General features: G+C 33.4%; 1 pseudogene; it reads right to left on the bottom strand.

Moving 5' to 3' along the window:
* LOC120166820 overlaps positions 1-18,690 on the bottom strand; it is a 35,661-nt pseudogene that overhangs the window by 15,499 nt on the left and 1,472 nt on the right.

Below are 18,690 nucleotides of genomic sequence, written 5' to 3'. Positions count from 1 at the left end.
GAAAAACATAAAAGGAAAAACAATGTACAACCTATTATTCTATTCTAAAGACTTTAATTAAATCAGTAAACATAAAAAAACAAGTTAGTATAATTATTAAAATAATTAAAATATTAAAACAAAATTAACACAAATTTATAATTTTATTGCAAAGACAATTAATTAATAAACTGGTGGCTTGACTCTCTTTAAAAATGTCCCCAGCGGAGTCGCCAAGCTGTCGAGACGTTTATTGCCCGGCAACGAAAAAACAAATAGTACACCTAAGTGTAGCTGTCTCAAAAAAGTAAGTGTTTTTATTCCTTGAATCAGATAAAACACCATTTGGAGGAGTCGCCACCAATCATTTATTTAGGTGTGATTGGTCACCAAATATTATGTTATTTTAATAAAATTCCTAAGAATAATATTAAAATAACAAAACATGGTCTGCTTACCAGAGAATGAGTTCGGAAGTCGGTTACGTATAGGGAATGATTAACACCCCCATAACGCCCAAAATTGATATTGATATTTATTAATTAATTTATATTTGCAATAAATTATAAATTTATATTTAATTTAAATTTATGATCCTATTGACAAAATATCAGGGGTATTGTTTTATACCAACAATTATTTAAAATATCTTCCGAATCAGTTAAGTAAATATTTTATAATTCATTGTATAAAATCTAATAACCCAAATATGTAATAAATTTAAAACATGAACATACTAGAATACTAGGTTACTAATGAAAATATTATATATGTGTAGTGCTATAATAATAAATAATCTTAAAAATAATATTTAAAATTAAAATATTAAAGCTAAATGATTGAATTGAAAAGTAATAAAACTTATGGCCTTTATTCGAAATATTTTGAAATCTAGGTACTATTAGTGTAAATAATCCTATAATAATAATTAGGGATTAAAATATAAATTATAAAAATAATAAGGATTAAATATGATATTTTACCTCAAATATGTATAAACATAAGTAGGGACTAAAAATGAAATAAAACAAAATGTGAAGACAAAATTAAAAATACATAAGAACCTGATTTTGTGACCAAAATTGAAGGTTTACAAAGCCAGAGGGACCACAGGTGTAATTTACCCATTAAATAAATTACACAAACACTCTCTCCCCAAAACGACGCCATTCAAGGAGGGTATTTAAACCCCTAAACCGGCCCAAAAAGGTCATCCTCTCCTCATTTCTCTTCTTCTTTATCTCTCTAAACGAGAGAATCCTCTCGGTTCTCTTTAAAAGACCTCGCCTGAGGGATGGTCGGCCACCAGCCGATAGCCATGTTCCGACGCCAATCGCCGCCGCCGCCCACCACCCACGGTGGTCGAAAAACACCAAACTATGCCAAAATGAAGCCCCGTTTTCCCTCAACTCAAATCCGGCCTCCCTTTTACCAAAAACACTACCGAACTTTATAGATCTAGCCATTTACCTTCGGTGTTTCGTCTTCTCCGATGGTGTGTGAGAGCTCCGACAACCGAGGTAAGCTTTCTCTTTTCTCTTTTCTTTCGTTACTGCTGCTTGGCTCCGTTGTTTACTGGCTTTCCCTTGTTTTTTCTTAATTTCGTTTATGTTTCTTGCTGCCTTTTCTTGTTTGCAGGTTCAGGACTTTTTATAGCCCTCAAAAATTGGCTGTAATAATGATCTGTATCGGTGAGTCACTAAACTTACGATGGTGACTCACCCTAGAGATGATGTGTTGTGCGGCTGTTGTGCATCTTCTAGAGCCTTCGGGAGAGCTCTAGTGAGGCGGCGATGGCGTGGTAACGGGTTATTGGAGCACCTAGAGGCACGGTCGGAATAGACCCTAGGGTGTAATGAAACCCTAGGGTTTCTGCTGGATGATTCTGGACCCTTGATCTTTGTCTGGATCGGATGACTGAGATAATTGGCGCCGCTGGAGAAGCAGGGAAAACCCTAGCTTCATTCGGGGCAATTTGGGCCTGCTAGGTTATTGGGCTTGAACTGAGTTACTGTAATCGAGCCTAGATCTTGCTTTGTAATTGGGCCTTCAGGTCTTGTAATTATAATAATAATAATGATATATATTATATAATAATATGATATATTATATATATAATAGAAATGTCACTTGGACGAAAACAATTGTCGACGTACATAATTGATTAAAATCGAATAAGATTAATATCAGAGCCTCCATGTCTACGTTTAGCCCTCTAGGTTCTTTAAATAACATAACATGATATTGTAGGTTATGGGAAGCCTTAATCAATTATCTAGTATAATTAGGATGACATAATTGATTATTTGCTTGCAGTCTGATTTTACAACTAAGGCAATGTTGATTTACCAAGGAATCAATGGTATATCTCCAGCAAGTATGCTCAGGGGGTAACTACTAGTGATTCCCGAAGTAGGTATACATGATTTCTTAAAATCAAGGCAATGTTCGGTTATTGGGCATAATAGTTGATCTCCCGCATTCATGCTAGGGGCGAACACTATTGGCTTAAATAAATGAACATAAATTTCAACTATGCATCTATAGTGAATTTTCTATTAAATAAAGTTCAAACTCAAATTTCCAATTTTAAATATAGGGTAATCAACAAGGTACCAATTTTTGGGCATTGTAGGGGTTATAATCCTTCCCCACACGTAACTGACTCCCAAACCTATTTTCTAATTTTCGTGGACCCCTAAACTTGGTATTTTTTTTATAAAAATGTTTTATTAAAATTACCAATTTTAAGGTTTCCCGATCACACCTTAAAATGATTGGTGGAGACTCCTCACATTTCAAAATCTTTCCAAAGAAAAACCCCTAAGTCGTACTAGTTTTTTCCCACCTAGGGCAAAAAATGGTGACGACATGTAGTAATCCTTTTCCATCAGTTGAAAATTAAAATTAGAATCAAAGGTTTTAATTAAGGCCATAAACGAGCCGAGTCAAGTTTGAGTAGTGTTGAGCTCGACTCAACTCGAAAAGTGTAAAATTGAGCTCGACTTGACTCAAAAACTCATGAGTTTGAAATTGTTAAAACCGACTCTAAATAAAAAATAAAGCTCGATTCGACCCGAAAGGTCATGAGCTTAGATTTTTTTTTGCGTTGATCATGAGCTTTTCGAAACAGATATCAAGTAGCTTACTTCAGCTCATTAAGTATTCGAGTCAAGTTTGAGCTCAAGTCAAGTCTATTGAATTCGAGAATTGATCAAACTTTGACCGAATCGATATCGAGTAGCCTGTCTCTTTTCATTTACAACCCTAATTCCAATCTGTCAACACACCTTTTCGTCCTACTAGGATTCAAACTCCTAAAAATAGGATAGAATTTTGCTAGGATTCAAACTACTAAAAATATGATAGAGTTCTACTATGATTTAAACTCCTAAAGATAGGATCCACAAGCACTATAAATAGCCATTGTAACTCACTATTGTAACACACGATTTACAGACAAAATACAGAGGAAAACACGGAAAATACAAAAGGAAAGCTATTATAAACGATTCGAAAAGGAAATAAAATGTAGCATTTTTTTGATTTGTTCATTTCTCGCATGTGCACGTTATTTTTTTGAGATTTGGTTCGAATAACCCAAAACGTGGGTTGCGCCGATGACAAAAAATGGTGGGGTTTCGAAGTTTCAAACCTAGATCTACCCTGAGGCGTGTTCATTTTTTATACCCCTAATGCGTAATATCAACGTTAATTGTCTTTCAAATTTGGCCCCAATCTTTATTTTTCTTTATATTAATCCTTTTATTTATTATATAGATATTTTTATTTATTTATTATTTACATTATTGTCATTATATAAATATATATACATATGTTTTTTTAAATGATTTTCAATTGATTTTTTTACACTATATATTATTATATATATATATATATATATATATATTATTTATATTCATTTGGTTTTTTTTAATACTATATTTATTATTTTTATATATATATATACTTTTTTTATAAATATTTTACTTATAAGCGTATTATTACTATATATATATATATATTGTAATTATCTTTATTTAGTTTTTTTTACTTTATCATTATATGTATATATGTATATTTTTAATAGTTTATTTATAAGCCAATTATCATTATATGTATACTTTTATATTTGGTTTATATATTTATTTATTTTTGTTTTTGGTTTTTTTTATATTATATTATATTTTCATATTACTATTATTATTGTTATGATTATTATTTTTCTATTTTACTCATTTATATATATATATATATTAATATTTCATTTATTTATTTATTTATTTATCCTTTTATTTTTTTACTTATTTTTATTCTTTATTTTTTCATTTATTCATTTTTTCCTCTAACACATCTTATGACTTTTTAAGGGTATTTTTGTCAATTAATCAGAGGTAAGTAATTCATGATCAAATTTTACCTTTTAATTTAAAATTACAATTTTCTTAATTAAGACAACTAGAAATTACGTAGTACCGAAAGGGCGGTTCAAGGGTGTTAATCCTTCCTTGACCGTAACCGACTCCCGAGCCCGACATATTTCTGGTAAGACGCAGATCAGGTAAGAAATAGAGTATCCGATCAACCCATTTATTTTTAAATAAATGATCGGTGGCGACTCCCAATCCATATTTTTCAAGTCTAAGCCCAATCCCGGGGCCCAACCGAAAGAAGGTTGCGACAGCTTGGCGACTCCGCTGGGGAATTCTCAAGTGAGTCGGGCTAAGGTAATTTTCAGTTGTCTTTTTAACGAAAAGGGTAAGTTTAAATTTTAAGGTAACATTTCGATCCTTATTGCTTACTTTTGATTATTTTTTTTCGAGTAAATAGTTGTACTAACCGTTTTCTCAATGATTTCAGCCCTTAAAGTCTTTTTTCATCTAAGGCTCTAAACCTGAGCTCCGAACCCATTTTAAGTGGGGGTGAAAGCGACGCATTCATGTGAATTTATTCACCGCATATGCCTAGCAAGTAGCCTTCGGGATTCATATACCTTATGTCTTCGTGTGAATTTATTCTCGCATAGACATAAGGGAATGTGTCCTCTCTAGTTTAACTTAGTGCACACAAGCCTGTGATGGGTTTAGGACTAAGGGTCTGGCAAGCCCAAGGGGGCACCAGCAAGGAGAACTCGGGTACCGTTTTTAGCACCTAAACCGGGAGACTTTGAAGAATTAGAGCCTACCCCAAAACCTCATTTCAAACCTTAGGATGCCAGAATTATTTCATGCTTTACTTTCTGTTCAAAGCATACAAACTAGACAAATATGCGATTAGGATTTGTTTGAAATTAGCATGCGGGATAGAGATCATGTCCAGTAGGAATACTATGCATGTTCGGGTAGATATCATGTGGGGTAGGATTTTTCATTTTATTATTTTGATTTACCTCACTAATTTTTTTTATTTTGTCCTCTTTTATTTTGTTTTCATCATTTGCATCATAACAAGAGGCCATTGATCCCTAAAAAAGTGTTTGTTACACAAAATAATATGAATTAATGGATAAAGATGTTGTAATACAAGAGAGTAAAAACCCCGAGGTACGATTATGGTCCGAGAAGACTCCGAAGGAAAAGGAAGACAGACTTCAAGGAAGCTATGTGTCAGAACTGGTTAGCTACGCCTCTATTAGCCTAAAGCAGAATGACATGCAAGAGCTTCGGGACATCTGGGGCAGTTGGAAGAATGATTGGAAACAGAAGTTCAGTCAGTGATATGGTGACATTGTACTTTTGCTTCATGTTAAGATCGATGAGCCCTTAATCAGAGCCTTGGTTCGATTCTGGAACCTGGGATACAGTTGCTTCAATTTTAACCAGGAGGACATGGTACCTACCATCGAGGAGTATACTACACTATTGCACTGTGAAAGCATTAAACTGGAGCGAGCCTACATCAAACACATCAAGAGTCAGTCTTTCAAGAATAGACTGGCTAAGATTGTAGGAGTTGATGAAAAGTGGGTGATTGAACGACTCCGAAACAAAGGTAACGGGAAGGGAATTGAGTGGATCCACATAAGGAAACTAATGAATGACCACCCTGATGAATGGAAGACTCTAGACCTTTTTTGCACTAGGTATGTATGGCTTGATCATCTTTCCGAATATTTTGGGATGCATTGACGCAGCCGTGGTGGAACTGTTTGAGCAACTTCCGAAACGGGTCAACCCAGCAACAACCATCTTAGCCGAGTCCTTTCGGTCACTCAATCATTGCCGAAGAGCTGGCGGAGGTAGATTCATTGGATGTACTCAGCTCCTTCAAGTCTGGATTCACAGCCACTTCTGGAAGAATAATGGGGTTGCCTACCACTGATTTAGCACTACGTATTCACCTTTGAGAGAGTTCATCACCATGAAATGGCATGAAGGAACTTCAAAAGAGAAGTGGATGGAAGTCTTCACTCATCTATCAAGACCGAGATATTACTTGGAGAGCCCCCTGGTTGTTCCTCAATGACGTTCTTTTCCAATGTGGGGACTCTGACACTATGACCTTATCTGAACTTTGGGATGCAGTTGGGTATGCTCCATTGTTAGCACTTAGACATTATGGGGAACGTCAGTTTGTCCCAGCAACATGCGGACTAGCTAAATCAGAGTTTGAGTATCACGGTGACAGTTATAAGAAGAGGATCAAAGAGATTGTCGATTCATGGAAGAAAGTGTTACGGATGGATATTGTGGCTGCTAAAGACATGCTTACCCCAGACTATTTAGAGTGGCGAAGATTGCAAAAAAATGACAACACCCCGGTGCCAAACTATGAGGACACACGGACCATGGAGGAGCATCTCAGGCATGTCCCTTCTGAACTTGAGATAGCCAAAACAGAGTTTGAAGCTATAAACAATGAGCTGGGGAAGAGGATAAAGCAACTTGAGGCTGAGCGCTATCAGTGGAATCTAGATGCCGACTCTCAGAAAGATCGAGCAGACAAACTAGAAAGAGAACAAAAAAGAGTCTGTTTAGAGCTCGAAGACTTGAGAAAGGGGTATCAAGATAAAGTCAAGGATAACTCCAAATTGAAAGTGGCTTCTAAATACTGGAATGAGAGAGCTTGGAAGAAACAGATGAAGACTGCCCAGAGGCGCTTAACAGGCAGTCAGCATCAAAACCAATGCTTGAGAATTCGGATGGCTGATCTGGAGAAATTAACATGAGAGAGATGGCAAAACAATAGCTGAGTTAGAAGCTATTGTAGATGGGTTCAAGAAGCAAGCAAGCAAGCTTCAGATAGTGCCCTTCGACGGATGTTTACAGTGGCGTTTCCGTTGGGAGCAAGCACAACAAAGGGTGAAGGCCAGAGACGCAGTCATCTGAGACTTCCTGGATCAAGTACAGAAGGTAGCTCGTCATCTACACGGCCTGGCAAGGGAAGCTGGAATGGTCCAACAAGGCATACAACCAGTGACAGATGAAGACATAAGACTTGTCAACCTACTAGAAGCTATTCGAGGTCTAGAGGATTTAGTCCGAATGTACCTTTGATTATTTTTACGTCTCTTACAAGATAAAGCATTTTTGTCTAAGTAAAGATTATTTATAATAATAGACACTTTTCTGGATCAATGCCTCGAACATTTCATGCATTCTTGCATTTTGCATTTTTGCATTTTTGCATCTTCATCTACATTTTTAAGCATTTTCACTAACATGAAATTAAGTCATGGAGGATTCGATGAAGTGGTCTTAACCACATGACACCACATTGAAGCAAGATTTTAACAATTAAAGAAAAAACTGAAATCAATACAGTGGGAACCTGATCACCTGATTGTAGGACAAAGCCTGCCAGGATGATCTGAAAAAAGAGTCCACATATCCTAAGGACTACGATGTTGAAGTTGTTTGCAGTTGCCATATAAGAAGCCCCAAACATTCATCTGAAAATTGTAAGGCGCTTGCCGAAGAAGGGGGCATGACATATACCATTTGCACTTAGAGGATTGCTTTGTTTGAACACGTCTTTGATCTTTCATGTTTGCTTAATCTTTTAAAGGATTGAATTTATGCTACTTTTTAAGGTGGATAAATTGAACAAATTTTAATCTTTAGTTCTTTGAATATTAAATGAATTAATGATTCTTTTAATTCTTCAAGAATTACAGATTTTTTACATATGACAAGATTAGACCTTTCTTATCCTGTCTCAAACCCCAAAATAAAATACATCGATTCTTTACCCAAAATAACTCATGGTCATTACCAAAAAGGCCAAATTCTTGAACATTGCCTTTATCTTTTCGATACACCCATACCTTTCTTTGAGTCAATAAAATCACACCACTGTCTTTTTGGACTCAAAATTGACATTTTAATACCATTAAAACCCAAGGCATTGAGTTGTTCATCTGAACATGAGCGTTATTCTAAAGACACAACTTGGGGCATCTCGCGGGGAGCTTGAACATTGAGACATCTGGGGAAAAAAGAAGAAGAATTCATCCGAAATAATTCTATCATACATTAACTACATTGTTTTCATGTGAATAGAACTAATCCTGAAAATCTATCCCCCTAGGGATACCTCTTATGTGAAGACTTACATGTATGAAATGATAAATGGCTTTCTTTCTTTATCTCTTCACAACAGGAGAAAATATATATCCCTTGTGTCCCCTTTTGAGCCTATAGTATTTTTTTCTTCTGATTCAACCCTAACCAAGGATCACCCTCCATACTGGGGGGCAAGGTGGAAGAAATCTGCTAACATGAGTGAAGACATCGATCCAAAGGTGGACCAAATGGCAAGTGCGAAGATCCAATCAAGAACAAAAAAGAAAAGAAGCAAAAGAAGAAAAAAAAACAAAGAAAAAAGAGAAAAAAAAGAAAGAACAAAAATCAAAAAGAAAAAGGGATAAAAAGCACATGCAAAGATTCCCTAAAGACAAATGGCACATCAAGCTTCAAACTATGAGATTGATCAAGCACAAATATTCCCGAATCACTGAATCACTTCACTCGAAGATCATAGAGCATCAAGAGAGAGACATTTTGAGCAAGACATGATTGAAGGCATCAGAATGAATTGATCCTTGGTTCAACACCCTGAAACACTTGTTTGGGCTTATTTATCCTTTTCTTTCATAACCATGAACTCTGGCCTACATTACGTGCCTTAAAAGTCTTTCTAATCATACATGGATTTCTAAACAGAAGAGACTATCTTCATATTTCATCCCGCCCATTAGGATTAATCTTTGTTTGCAAAAAAACAATGTAATTAATGTATGGTAGAGAAAAATAACAAAGGGGGGTTCAAGACATAAATCCTGAATAACATCTTGAAACCAAAAAAGGGTTCGAGTTGAAAACCTGAAAAGGCGGCTCGAATATAAAAATTGTACAACTGAGGCGATCACACAAATTCCTTTATACGGCATCACACAACCCGAGTGTGACCACGAAGGTTGGGAGTCAGAGAACACTTCCAGTAGAGGAGCATGCAAGCTACCCCATCAAACCGTTGAGCATAAAATGCCAAACCTATGAGCATCAAATGCCAAACCTTGGAGCATCAAATGCCAAACCTTTGACCAAACATAATAACCTGAAATTTTTTTTATCCTTTCCTTACTTAACCACTTCCCAAAAATAGCTTTGATCTTGGCACTTGTCAAATAGCTATAATTCATTAAAGGATTAACAGTATAATTAATTCTTTGATATCCAATGAACTCTAGTTTATGATTCGTCTCAATTGTAAAACCGTGAAAGTGACAATATTTTCAAAACTTTGGATCAAACATTTTTCAAAACTCTTTTAATTGATATTTTCATAACTTTGAAAATAAAAGAGAAAGAAAAACATTTTTTTCAAACAAGACAGTCTCTCTAGAGTGGATCTTGGTAAATGACATGTGACTTTTAGACACAAAACTCATGCTCAGAATCAATGTGAAGCAAGAAATGAGGAATATTTGGGGCATCTTTGAAGATTCAACATCAAATATTGGGGTATGTTTTGATATTGGGACATCATTTGGGGATTCAACATCCTAATGCAAATTATCATACCTTTTTCAGGAGATAAAATATAACCAATTCATGTTACATGCATCTTATGCATACATTTTAGAGCATCATATTTATCATTTTCCACATACATAATTTTTTGCAGCTTTTAGAGTCAAGTTTTGACTTCAAGACGAAGGATACTCGATTCAAAAGCACCTTTAAAGATTCATGTTGGTTGCTTAACTCAGCAGCAAGAAGCTACACTTCGACCAACTCGACAGATTGAAAGTTTCTCTCGAACTCACAATTTGCTCGAGAGTAGATTTCAACTTCACAACGAAGGATATCTAGCTCGAAGCCAAACATCCACGATTTCAAATCCACGACGGAGGATATCGTGCCACTCAAGACAACAAAAGTTCAACTTCACAACGAAGGGACGGCTGGTTGTCAACAATAATTTTCCAATTTCAGAGTCAATTTTAACTTCACAGTGAAGGATATTGGACTCCAGACAACGCAAGTTCAACTTCACGACGAAGGGACCGCTGGTTGTCAATAAACAATTTTCCAATTTCAGATCCAATTTCAACTTCACAACGAAGGATATTGGACTCCAGACAACGCAAGTTTAACTTCACGACGAAGGGACCGCTGGTTGTCAATAAATAACTTCCCAATTTCAGAGCCAATTTTAACTTCACAGCGAAGGATATTGGACTACAGACAACGCAAGTTCAACTTCACAACGAAGGGACCGCTAGTTGTCAACAAACTACTTCTCAATTTCAGAGCCAATTTTAACTTCACAACGAAGGATATTGGACTCCAGACAACGCAAGTTCAACTTCACGACGAAGGGACTGCTGGTTGTCAACAAACAACTTCTCAATTTCAGAGCCAATTTCAACTTCACAACGAAGGATATTGGACTCCAGACAACGCAAGTTCAACTTCACGATGAAGGGACCGCTGGTTGTCAACAAACAATTTCCCAATTTCAGAGCCAATTTCAACTTCACGACGAAGAGACAGCTGGTTGTCAATAAACAACTTCTCAATTTCAGAGCCAATTTCAACTTCACAGCGAAGGATATTGGACTCCAGACAACGCAAGTTCAACTTCACGACGAAGGGACCGCTGGTTGTCAACAAACAACTTCTCAATTTCAGAGCCAATTTCAACTTCATAGCGTAGGATATTGGACTCAAGACAACGCAAGTTCAACTTCACGACGAAGGGACCGCTGGTTGTCAATAAACAACTTCCCAATTTCAGAGCCAAATTCAACTTCTCAGCGAAAGATCTTGAACCCAAGGCAACACAAGCTCAACTTCAAAACAAAGGGGCGGCTGATTGTTAACAAAATTTCATTAAGAGTCAATTTCAACTTCACAGCGAAGGATATTGGACTCGAGACAATACAAGTTCAACTTCACAACGAAGGGACGGCTGGTTGTCAACAAACAATTTCCCGGTTCCAGAGCCAATTTCAACTTCACGACGGAGGATATTGGACTCAGAACAATGCTACTTACTTGGATTTCAACTTCACGACGAAGGATATCCAATTTCAGGCTCAACTTCACGACGAAGGGGCCACTCGTGGTTTCAACTTCACGACGAAGGGAATCGTGCACACAAGCATCATCCATCTTTAGATTGGATTTCAATTTCACGACGAAGGATATCCAACTCAAAGAAGGAGTATCTGTCAACAAAGACCTTCGAGTTCGACTACGCTCAGCTCCAAGGCACATCATTTACAGCATAACTCAAGGCTAGAAGGGTTATCTGCCATCAAAATTTTCGTGTTCGATTCCATTCAGCTCGATGACACATCAATCGCACTACTTTCCGGGTTGCAGTCTAGGTTTTCAAGTCGAGAAGAGGACCTGGGTTAACCGTGCTTTAGTGACAAGCAACCATTTTCAAGCAAAAGCTATCTGTCAATGAAGATTTCTGAGTTCGATTCTGATCCAAGGTCTTTAAATCGAGAAGAAGATCGAAGGGCAACGAGAAGCCACGTGCTGATTCAAATTCCGAACTACGGCTTCAATTTCATATCATTTCAAGATGAACTCGGCTTCACGACGGAGGAGTCATCCGTAACTCAATTCAACAGGGAGTTATTGAAACATCAGAGTCAATTTTCAACTCCACCGAACAAAAAGTGTGTCCTTTAATCTTTGCCCTATCCCCGTTACATGACTATGGGCAAAGAGGGGCCGCTGTCAACACACTTTTTCGTCCTACTAGGATTCAAACTCCTAAAAATAGGATATAATTTTGCTATGATTCAAACTCCTAAAAATAGGATAGAGTTCTACTATGATTTAAACTCCTAAAGATAGGATCAACAAGCACTGTAAATAGCCATTGTAACTCACTATTGTAACACACGATTTACAGACAAAATACAGAGGAAAACACGGAAAATACAAAGGCAAAGCTATTGTAAACGATTCGAAAAGGAAATAAAAGGTAGCATTTTTTTTATTCGTTCATTTCTCGCATGTGCACGTTATTTGTTTGAGATTTGGTTCGAATAACCCAAAACGTGGGTTGCGCCGATGACCAAAAATGGGTGGGGTTTTGAACCTAGATCTACCCTGAGGCGTGTTCATTTTTTATCCCCCTAATGCGTAATATCAACGTTAATTGTCTTTCAAATTTGGCCTCAATCTTTATTTTTCTTTATATTAATCCTTTTATTTATTGTATAGATATTTTTATTTATTTATTATTTACATTATTGTCATTATATAAATATATATACGTATGTTTTTTAAATGATTTTCAAATGATTTTCAAATGATTTTTTTACACTATATATTATTATTATATATACATATATTTTTTATTTATTTATATTCATTTGGTTATTTTTTAATACTATATTTATTATTTATATATATATACATATACTTTTTTTAAAATATTTTACTTATAAGCGTATTATTACTATATATATTGTAATTATCTTTATTTAGTTTTTTTACTTTATCATTATACGTATATATGTATGTTTTTAATAGTTTATTTATAAGCCAATTATCATTATATGTATACTTTTATATTTGGTTTATATATTTATTTATTTTTGGTTTTAGTTTTATTTATTTATATTATATTATATTTTCATATTACTATTATTATTGTTATGATTATTATTTTTCTATTTTACTCATTTATATATATATATATATATATTAATATTTTTATTTATTTATTTATTTATTTATTTATTTTTCTTTTATTTTTTTTACTTATTTTTATTCTTCATTTTTTCATTTATTCATTTTTTCCTCTAACACATCTTATAACTTTTTAAGGGTATTTTTTTCAATTAATCAGAGGTAAGTAATTCATGATCAAATTTTACCTTTTAATTTAAAATTACAATTTTCTTAATTAAGACAACTGGAAATTACTTAGTACCGAAAGGGCGGTTCAAGGGTGCTAATCCTTCCTTGACCGTAACCGACTCCCGAGCCCAACATATTTCTGGTAAGACGCAGATCAGGTAAGAAATAAGGTATCCGATCAACCCATTTATTTTTAAATAAATGATCTGTGGTGACTCACAATCCACATTTTTCAAGTCGAAGCTCAATCTCGGGGCCCAACCAAAAGAAGGTTGCGACACAATCCCTTAAAGTATGTTTTTGAATTTGTTCACTATGCACCTGAAATTACTCCCACCTCCACAAAAGGTTTAGTCCCTGTAATTCCCATGGTAACCAGCTCTCCAATGCCTGGAGCTCTCTGTCATACGCAAAACGAAGTTAATTATCTATAACACTTTGATGTAGACTTAGGAATGAATTAAAGGGGTTGACGGGATAGTTGTCTCTCTTGAAAATTTAAAACTCTCATATAATTTATATATTTTTTTGTATTTTTTGTTAATAATATATTTTTTCCATAATATAAAATCTTACGTTTGTCCTTATACATGATTGATGATGTACCTTAAGATGGGCAATAAAAGGCGGCTCCATGATCCATTAACATCCCAATCACCTAAAGAATCTAGGGTAAAGATGTTTATCTCTTGAGGCAAGTCCATTTCTGTAATGGAGTATAACTTCGCCAAATGCTTAAAAACATTGGTATTGCTTGTGTTTTTGTATGGTTTGCCAAATCTCAGTTGTGGGATATCAACAAAAACAAACGAAGTTTAGGATATCAAATTTCAAACTTAAATTAAAATGAAACTTGTTGATGGACAAGATTGATGCGTTGGTCATTGAAAATTCATCCCTTCTATTTTAACGGTAAGTTATAACTAGTGAGATAATAACTGTTAGTCGATAACATATCTGTTATTGTAAATAACAGTCCACCTCCCATTAATGTCTTTGCTGAAGTACAAAGCATGAAGCATTCCTTCTCCTTCGACCCATATTGGACTTGACACCCCAAATATAGACTTGGTTAACTTCAGTCCTCCAAACCTTGGGATTTGTCCTGTAAATTCAGGGACGACTTCTAATTTTATGTCAGCAGATGAACTTTTTTAGTGAGAACTCGAGTAATAGAATTAAACTCTAACATAGGAAATTAAAAAAAAAAGAACCATTTCTTATGTAGACTCCTTGAGGAAAATCAGTTGGAATATTGCCATGGATGGTGGTGACAGTTGCAGCTTCTCTCAATTCATCAACTGGAGCGGTGTTCGTCTGTCCAACATTTGCATATGTAGGTAAACCCAGAAACCTTGGATGCATGCATCTGTATATATATACCTGATGTGTCCAAAGAGCAGTCAACAAACTGGAAAACAGAATCCACAAATGCATCAATCAACTTAACTGAAGTGTTCTTCACAGCAGCTTTCAAGACATCAACTCCATAAACAAGTTGTTGCAGTTCTCTCAAAATTGGCAGTCAGTCACGACAAATATCATATTATATATACATACAGGGGTTAGTATCCATGGTTTGGTTTTATAAGATAGTTGGATTAGTGAAAATAGATCGTTGGTGGTCCCGGGTAAATAAAAGAATTAGGCCCCTAATCAGAGATTAAATTAAAGTTTGCATTTGTGTATTTGGCTTCATTGTGTTTATCGCTATTATAGACATAACTGATGAAATTACGGTCATTGCAAGTATTTTGGTTGTGAATTTTTAATAATATATGCTATTGTGAGACATAACAATTGTGGATATTTCGGTTTTGGAGGATGTCATTACCACTACATAACTGTGGTTGTTGTGATTACAAACCATTATTTAAGTAATTGTTCTTAATAACAAGTGTTGAAAAAATATATTCTAAGGGTAGCTCCATAATAATTAGTATTGAAAAAAATGGGTCCCTAATAATAAATATTAAAATAAATAAATTTTAAGAGTATGCTTATAATAACAAATATTAAAAATTTTGGATTACTAATAAAAAGTATTGAAAAATTGGACTCATAATAACAAATAAATATTAGAAACGAAATTGAATTTTAAAAGTATGCCCCTAATAAAAAATATTGAAAAAAATTAAGCCCCTGATAACAAGTATTGAAAAAATTAAGCCTTTGATAACAAATGTTAAAAAAATATTAGAAAAAATTTGGACACTTATACAAATATTAGGAAAAAAAAGTAAATTATAAAAGTATACCACTAACAATAAATATTAGGAAAAATTGATCCCAAAATAATAAATTTTGGAAAAAATTAAACATTTATTAATAAGTATTAAAAATAATTTGATCCTATAATTGATACATAACCATTTTTTCACAAATATTATGCATTATAAAAATTATGGGCTCTGAGTAGGTACTGCTCCTATCTGGGCCCATATATGATCATATTAATCTTAGTTATATATTTTCACTCGTCTACTAATTCTAAAAAAAGTATAAAATTAAAAAGTTTTGTACAAGGTAGGCGAAATACTATCTCTAGTCTTAGGGAGATCATTGTTGTGTGAGAGAGAGAATGGAGGCTATCTATAGGAGCAATTACCTTGAAATGGAACGTAATAGTAACATGCCATATTTATTTTCCTTCTATCTTGGAAACACCCTTAGGTATATCTCAAATTGTTTATATATGTTTATTCACGAGATTAATGGAAGTATATATAGATAGTGTTCAGACACTTTTTTACTATTAAGACAGCTCAAAAGCATCAATTTGTCAAACAAAACAAGACAAAGTAATAATACAAGGAGTTGCAACTTGGAAAGACTTTTACTAAGGGCTAAATTTGTTGTTAATCAAATTCCAATTTCTCTTTTTTTTATCAAAATAATCGTATAGATTTTATATTGCGAATAAGAGAACCATAATCAATTAGGTGACTTTAATTATTAAAGGAAATGTTATTACGTCATTTTTATTAAATCAATATTTTTGTTGGCATTCTAAATGAAGTTATGAAGTAGTTTGTTACCAAAATGCTGTGCAAGTAAGAAAATTTAAGACCAAAGTTTAAACCATTCATAAGATAAACTATATATATATATATATATATATATATATATATATATATATATATATATATATAAGGGATAAGATACTATTACATAATGTAAAACTCTTTTAGTCTTACACAGATTTAAAATCGTTAGATGAGTGAAAATAGATAGTTGAGATTAACAATAGAAAATGAGAAAATATTCACTAAAAAAAGAAAACAATAAGTTAATCTCAGTTATCTATTTTTATTTATCTAACGGTCCTAAATCCGTGTAAAACTAAAAGAATTAATCTTAGCCGTACATAAACTTTGATTTGATATATGAGATAAGCTCTAATTACACTGTATAAAACTCTTTAGTGAAAATAGATGGTTAAGATTAATAATAGAAAATGAAAAGATATTCACTAAAAAATAAGAAAATAAAAAGTTAATATCAGTCATCTATTTTCACTCATCCAACAATCCTAAATTAGTCTAAAGCTAAAAGTTTTTTATATTATTTTATCCTTTATTTTCTTTAAACTTTTAAATGTCAACATTTTTTTATTGAAATTATTTTTTTGAATGAAAATCATTAATGATCAATAAAACATGATTCAATTAGTTTTACTAATAAAAGAGATAAAACTTAACCTTTAAAAAATAGTATAATATTTAATCAATAAATCAAGTTAGAGAATTGCTATACGATTCACGAGAATAAAATTTAAATTAAAGAGTTGTTATGAAAATCAAATTATTTAAGTGGTTAAATGAATGGTTGTTGTTTTTAGAGGTTACAAGTTCAAGCAATAGTTACTGCATGAGTGATTAAGCATTTATAAAACATTAATAATAAATTATTTTAACATAAATTATAAAACATTATAATAATATATTCATGGTATCAATTAAAATATATTAATTTTTATAATTTATGTTAAAAATTAAAAGACCAATGAAAAAGAATATTAAAAAATTAATAATCAAAATATATTATTCATAACATAAATTATAAATATATTCTTATAATTTTAAATTATATATTAATTATGACTTATTACAAATTATAACATATTTTTATACTATTATAAATTATATATTAATTAAAATAAATATAATTAGTTTCAACCAAAATTGAATAGTTTACCCATTACATAACTAATATTCAGTTTTGTCTGGTAAACATTCAACATGTTTACTGTTTACTGTTTACAAGGGGTCCCAACTCTCCCAAGTTCAAATAATATTATTAGTAAATTAATTGTTTTACTTTTGTTTAATAGATAAGCTGCTGACAGATGTTGTCATTTATTAAACTAATAATTTATATTGTATAATAATAAATCTATTATTGACATGAGTTAAAAATGGTTGTCCATTGTTCCCATATGTAATGGAGTAAGGGGGAGGTAAGATAGTAAGCTGCCCCAACACTAGGTTGAGGGCAGCTTCCGTAGGAGACCTCCAAATTATGAAATGCCCTCTATGAGACTCGATCCCACGACCTAAAGATTAAGAACCTTTATAATTAAAATTACTTTTAGACTTGTTAAATTTCCCACGAATAATTTGTCGATTTTCCTCAAAAATCACCTTTTTGTTATATGTTTACGTGAGATATTCTTTCAGATATATTTTCCGATCTAATACCCTTTGCAGAAAGGTGCGGCCCATGCACCGCGCCTTACGCTGATGTGGCGCCACGTCGAGTAAGGCGCGACCCATGCATTGCGCCTTACGCTGATGTGGCGCCATTCAGTGTAAGGCGTAGTGCATAGGCCACACCTTATGCCATGTAAGGTAAGGCGCTGTGTATGGGTCGTGCCTTCGTTTTAATTCGGCCCCAACCTACCGTTCACACCCCATCACACCTTATAAATACCTCATTCTCAACTATTTTCACTACATCAAATCCTCTCAAATTCTCTCACTGCTCGTTCAAGTTTTATTTATAAGGTATATTTTATTCTATTTAATATTTTGTTATTATTTTATTTAATTATTTACATTTTTTAGTATTTTATTTAATTATTTTATTTTTTTGCAGTTATAAAATAGAAGGCGATCTGCTTCGTTTGGATGGAAATTATATATCGAGAAATTTTGCTGATACGGTAATATTTTTTAAACTTTAATTTAATTTAATTATTAGTAATAATTTATTTATTCAATTTTTTATTATTAGTTTATAAATTAATTTTTGTAATTATTAATATTTTTAGGAGAGCGACCATATATTAGATCATTTTATCCGTAACCTTAAGTTAGCGATAGCAACCCGTGTCTGGCCGTATTTAGTCGAGGCTGGATTCGGTTACATAGCTAGA

This window comes from Hibiscus syriacus, unplaced genomic scaffold (assembly GCF_006381635.1).
Source record: "Hibiscus syriacus cultivar Baekdansim isolate YM2019G1 unplaced genomic scaffold, ASM638163v2 tig00111648_pilon, whole genome shotgun sequence".
Taxonomy (NCBI): domain Eukaryota; kingdom Viridiplantae; phylum Streptophyta; class Magnoliopsida; order Malvales; family Malvaceae; genus Hibiscus; species Hibiscus syriacus.
The sequence above is the reverse complement of the archived record's forward strand: the minus strand, read 5'-3'. Positions and strand labels throughout refer to the sequence as shown.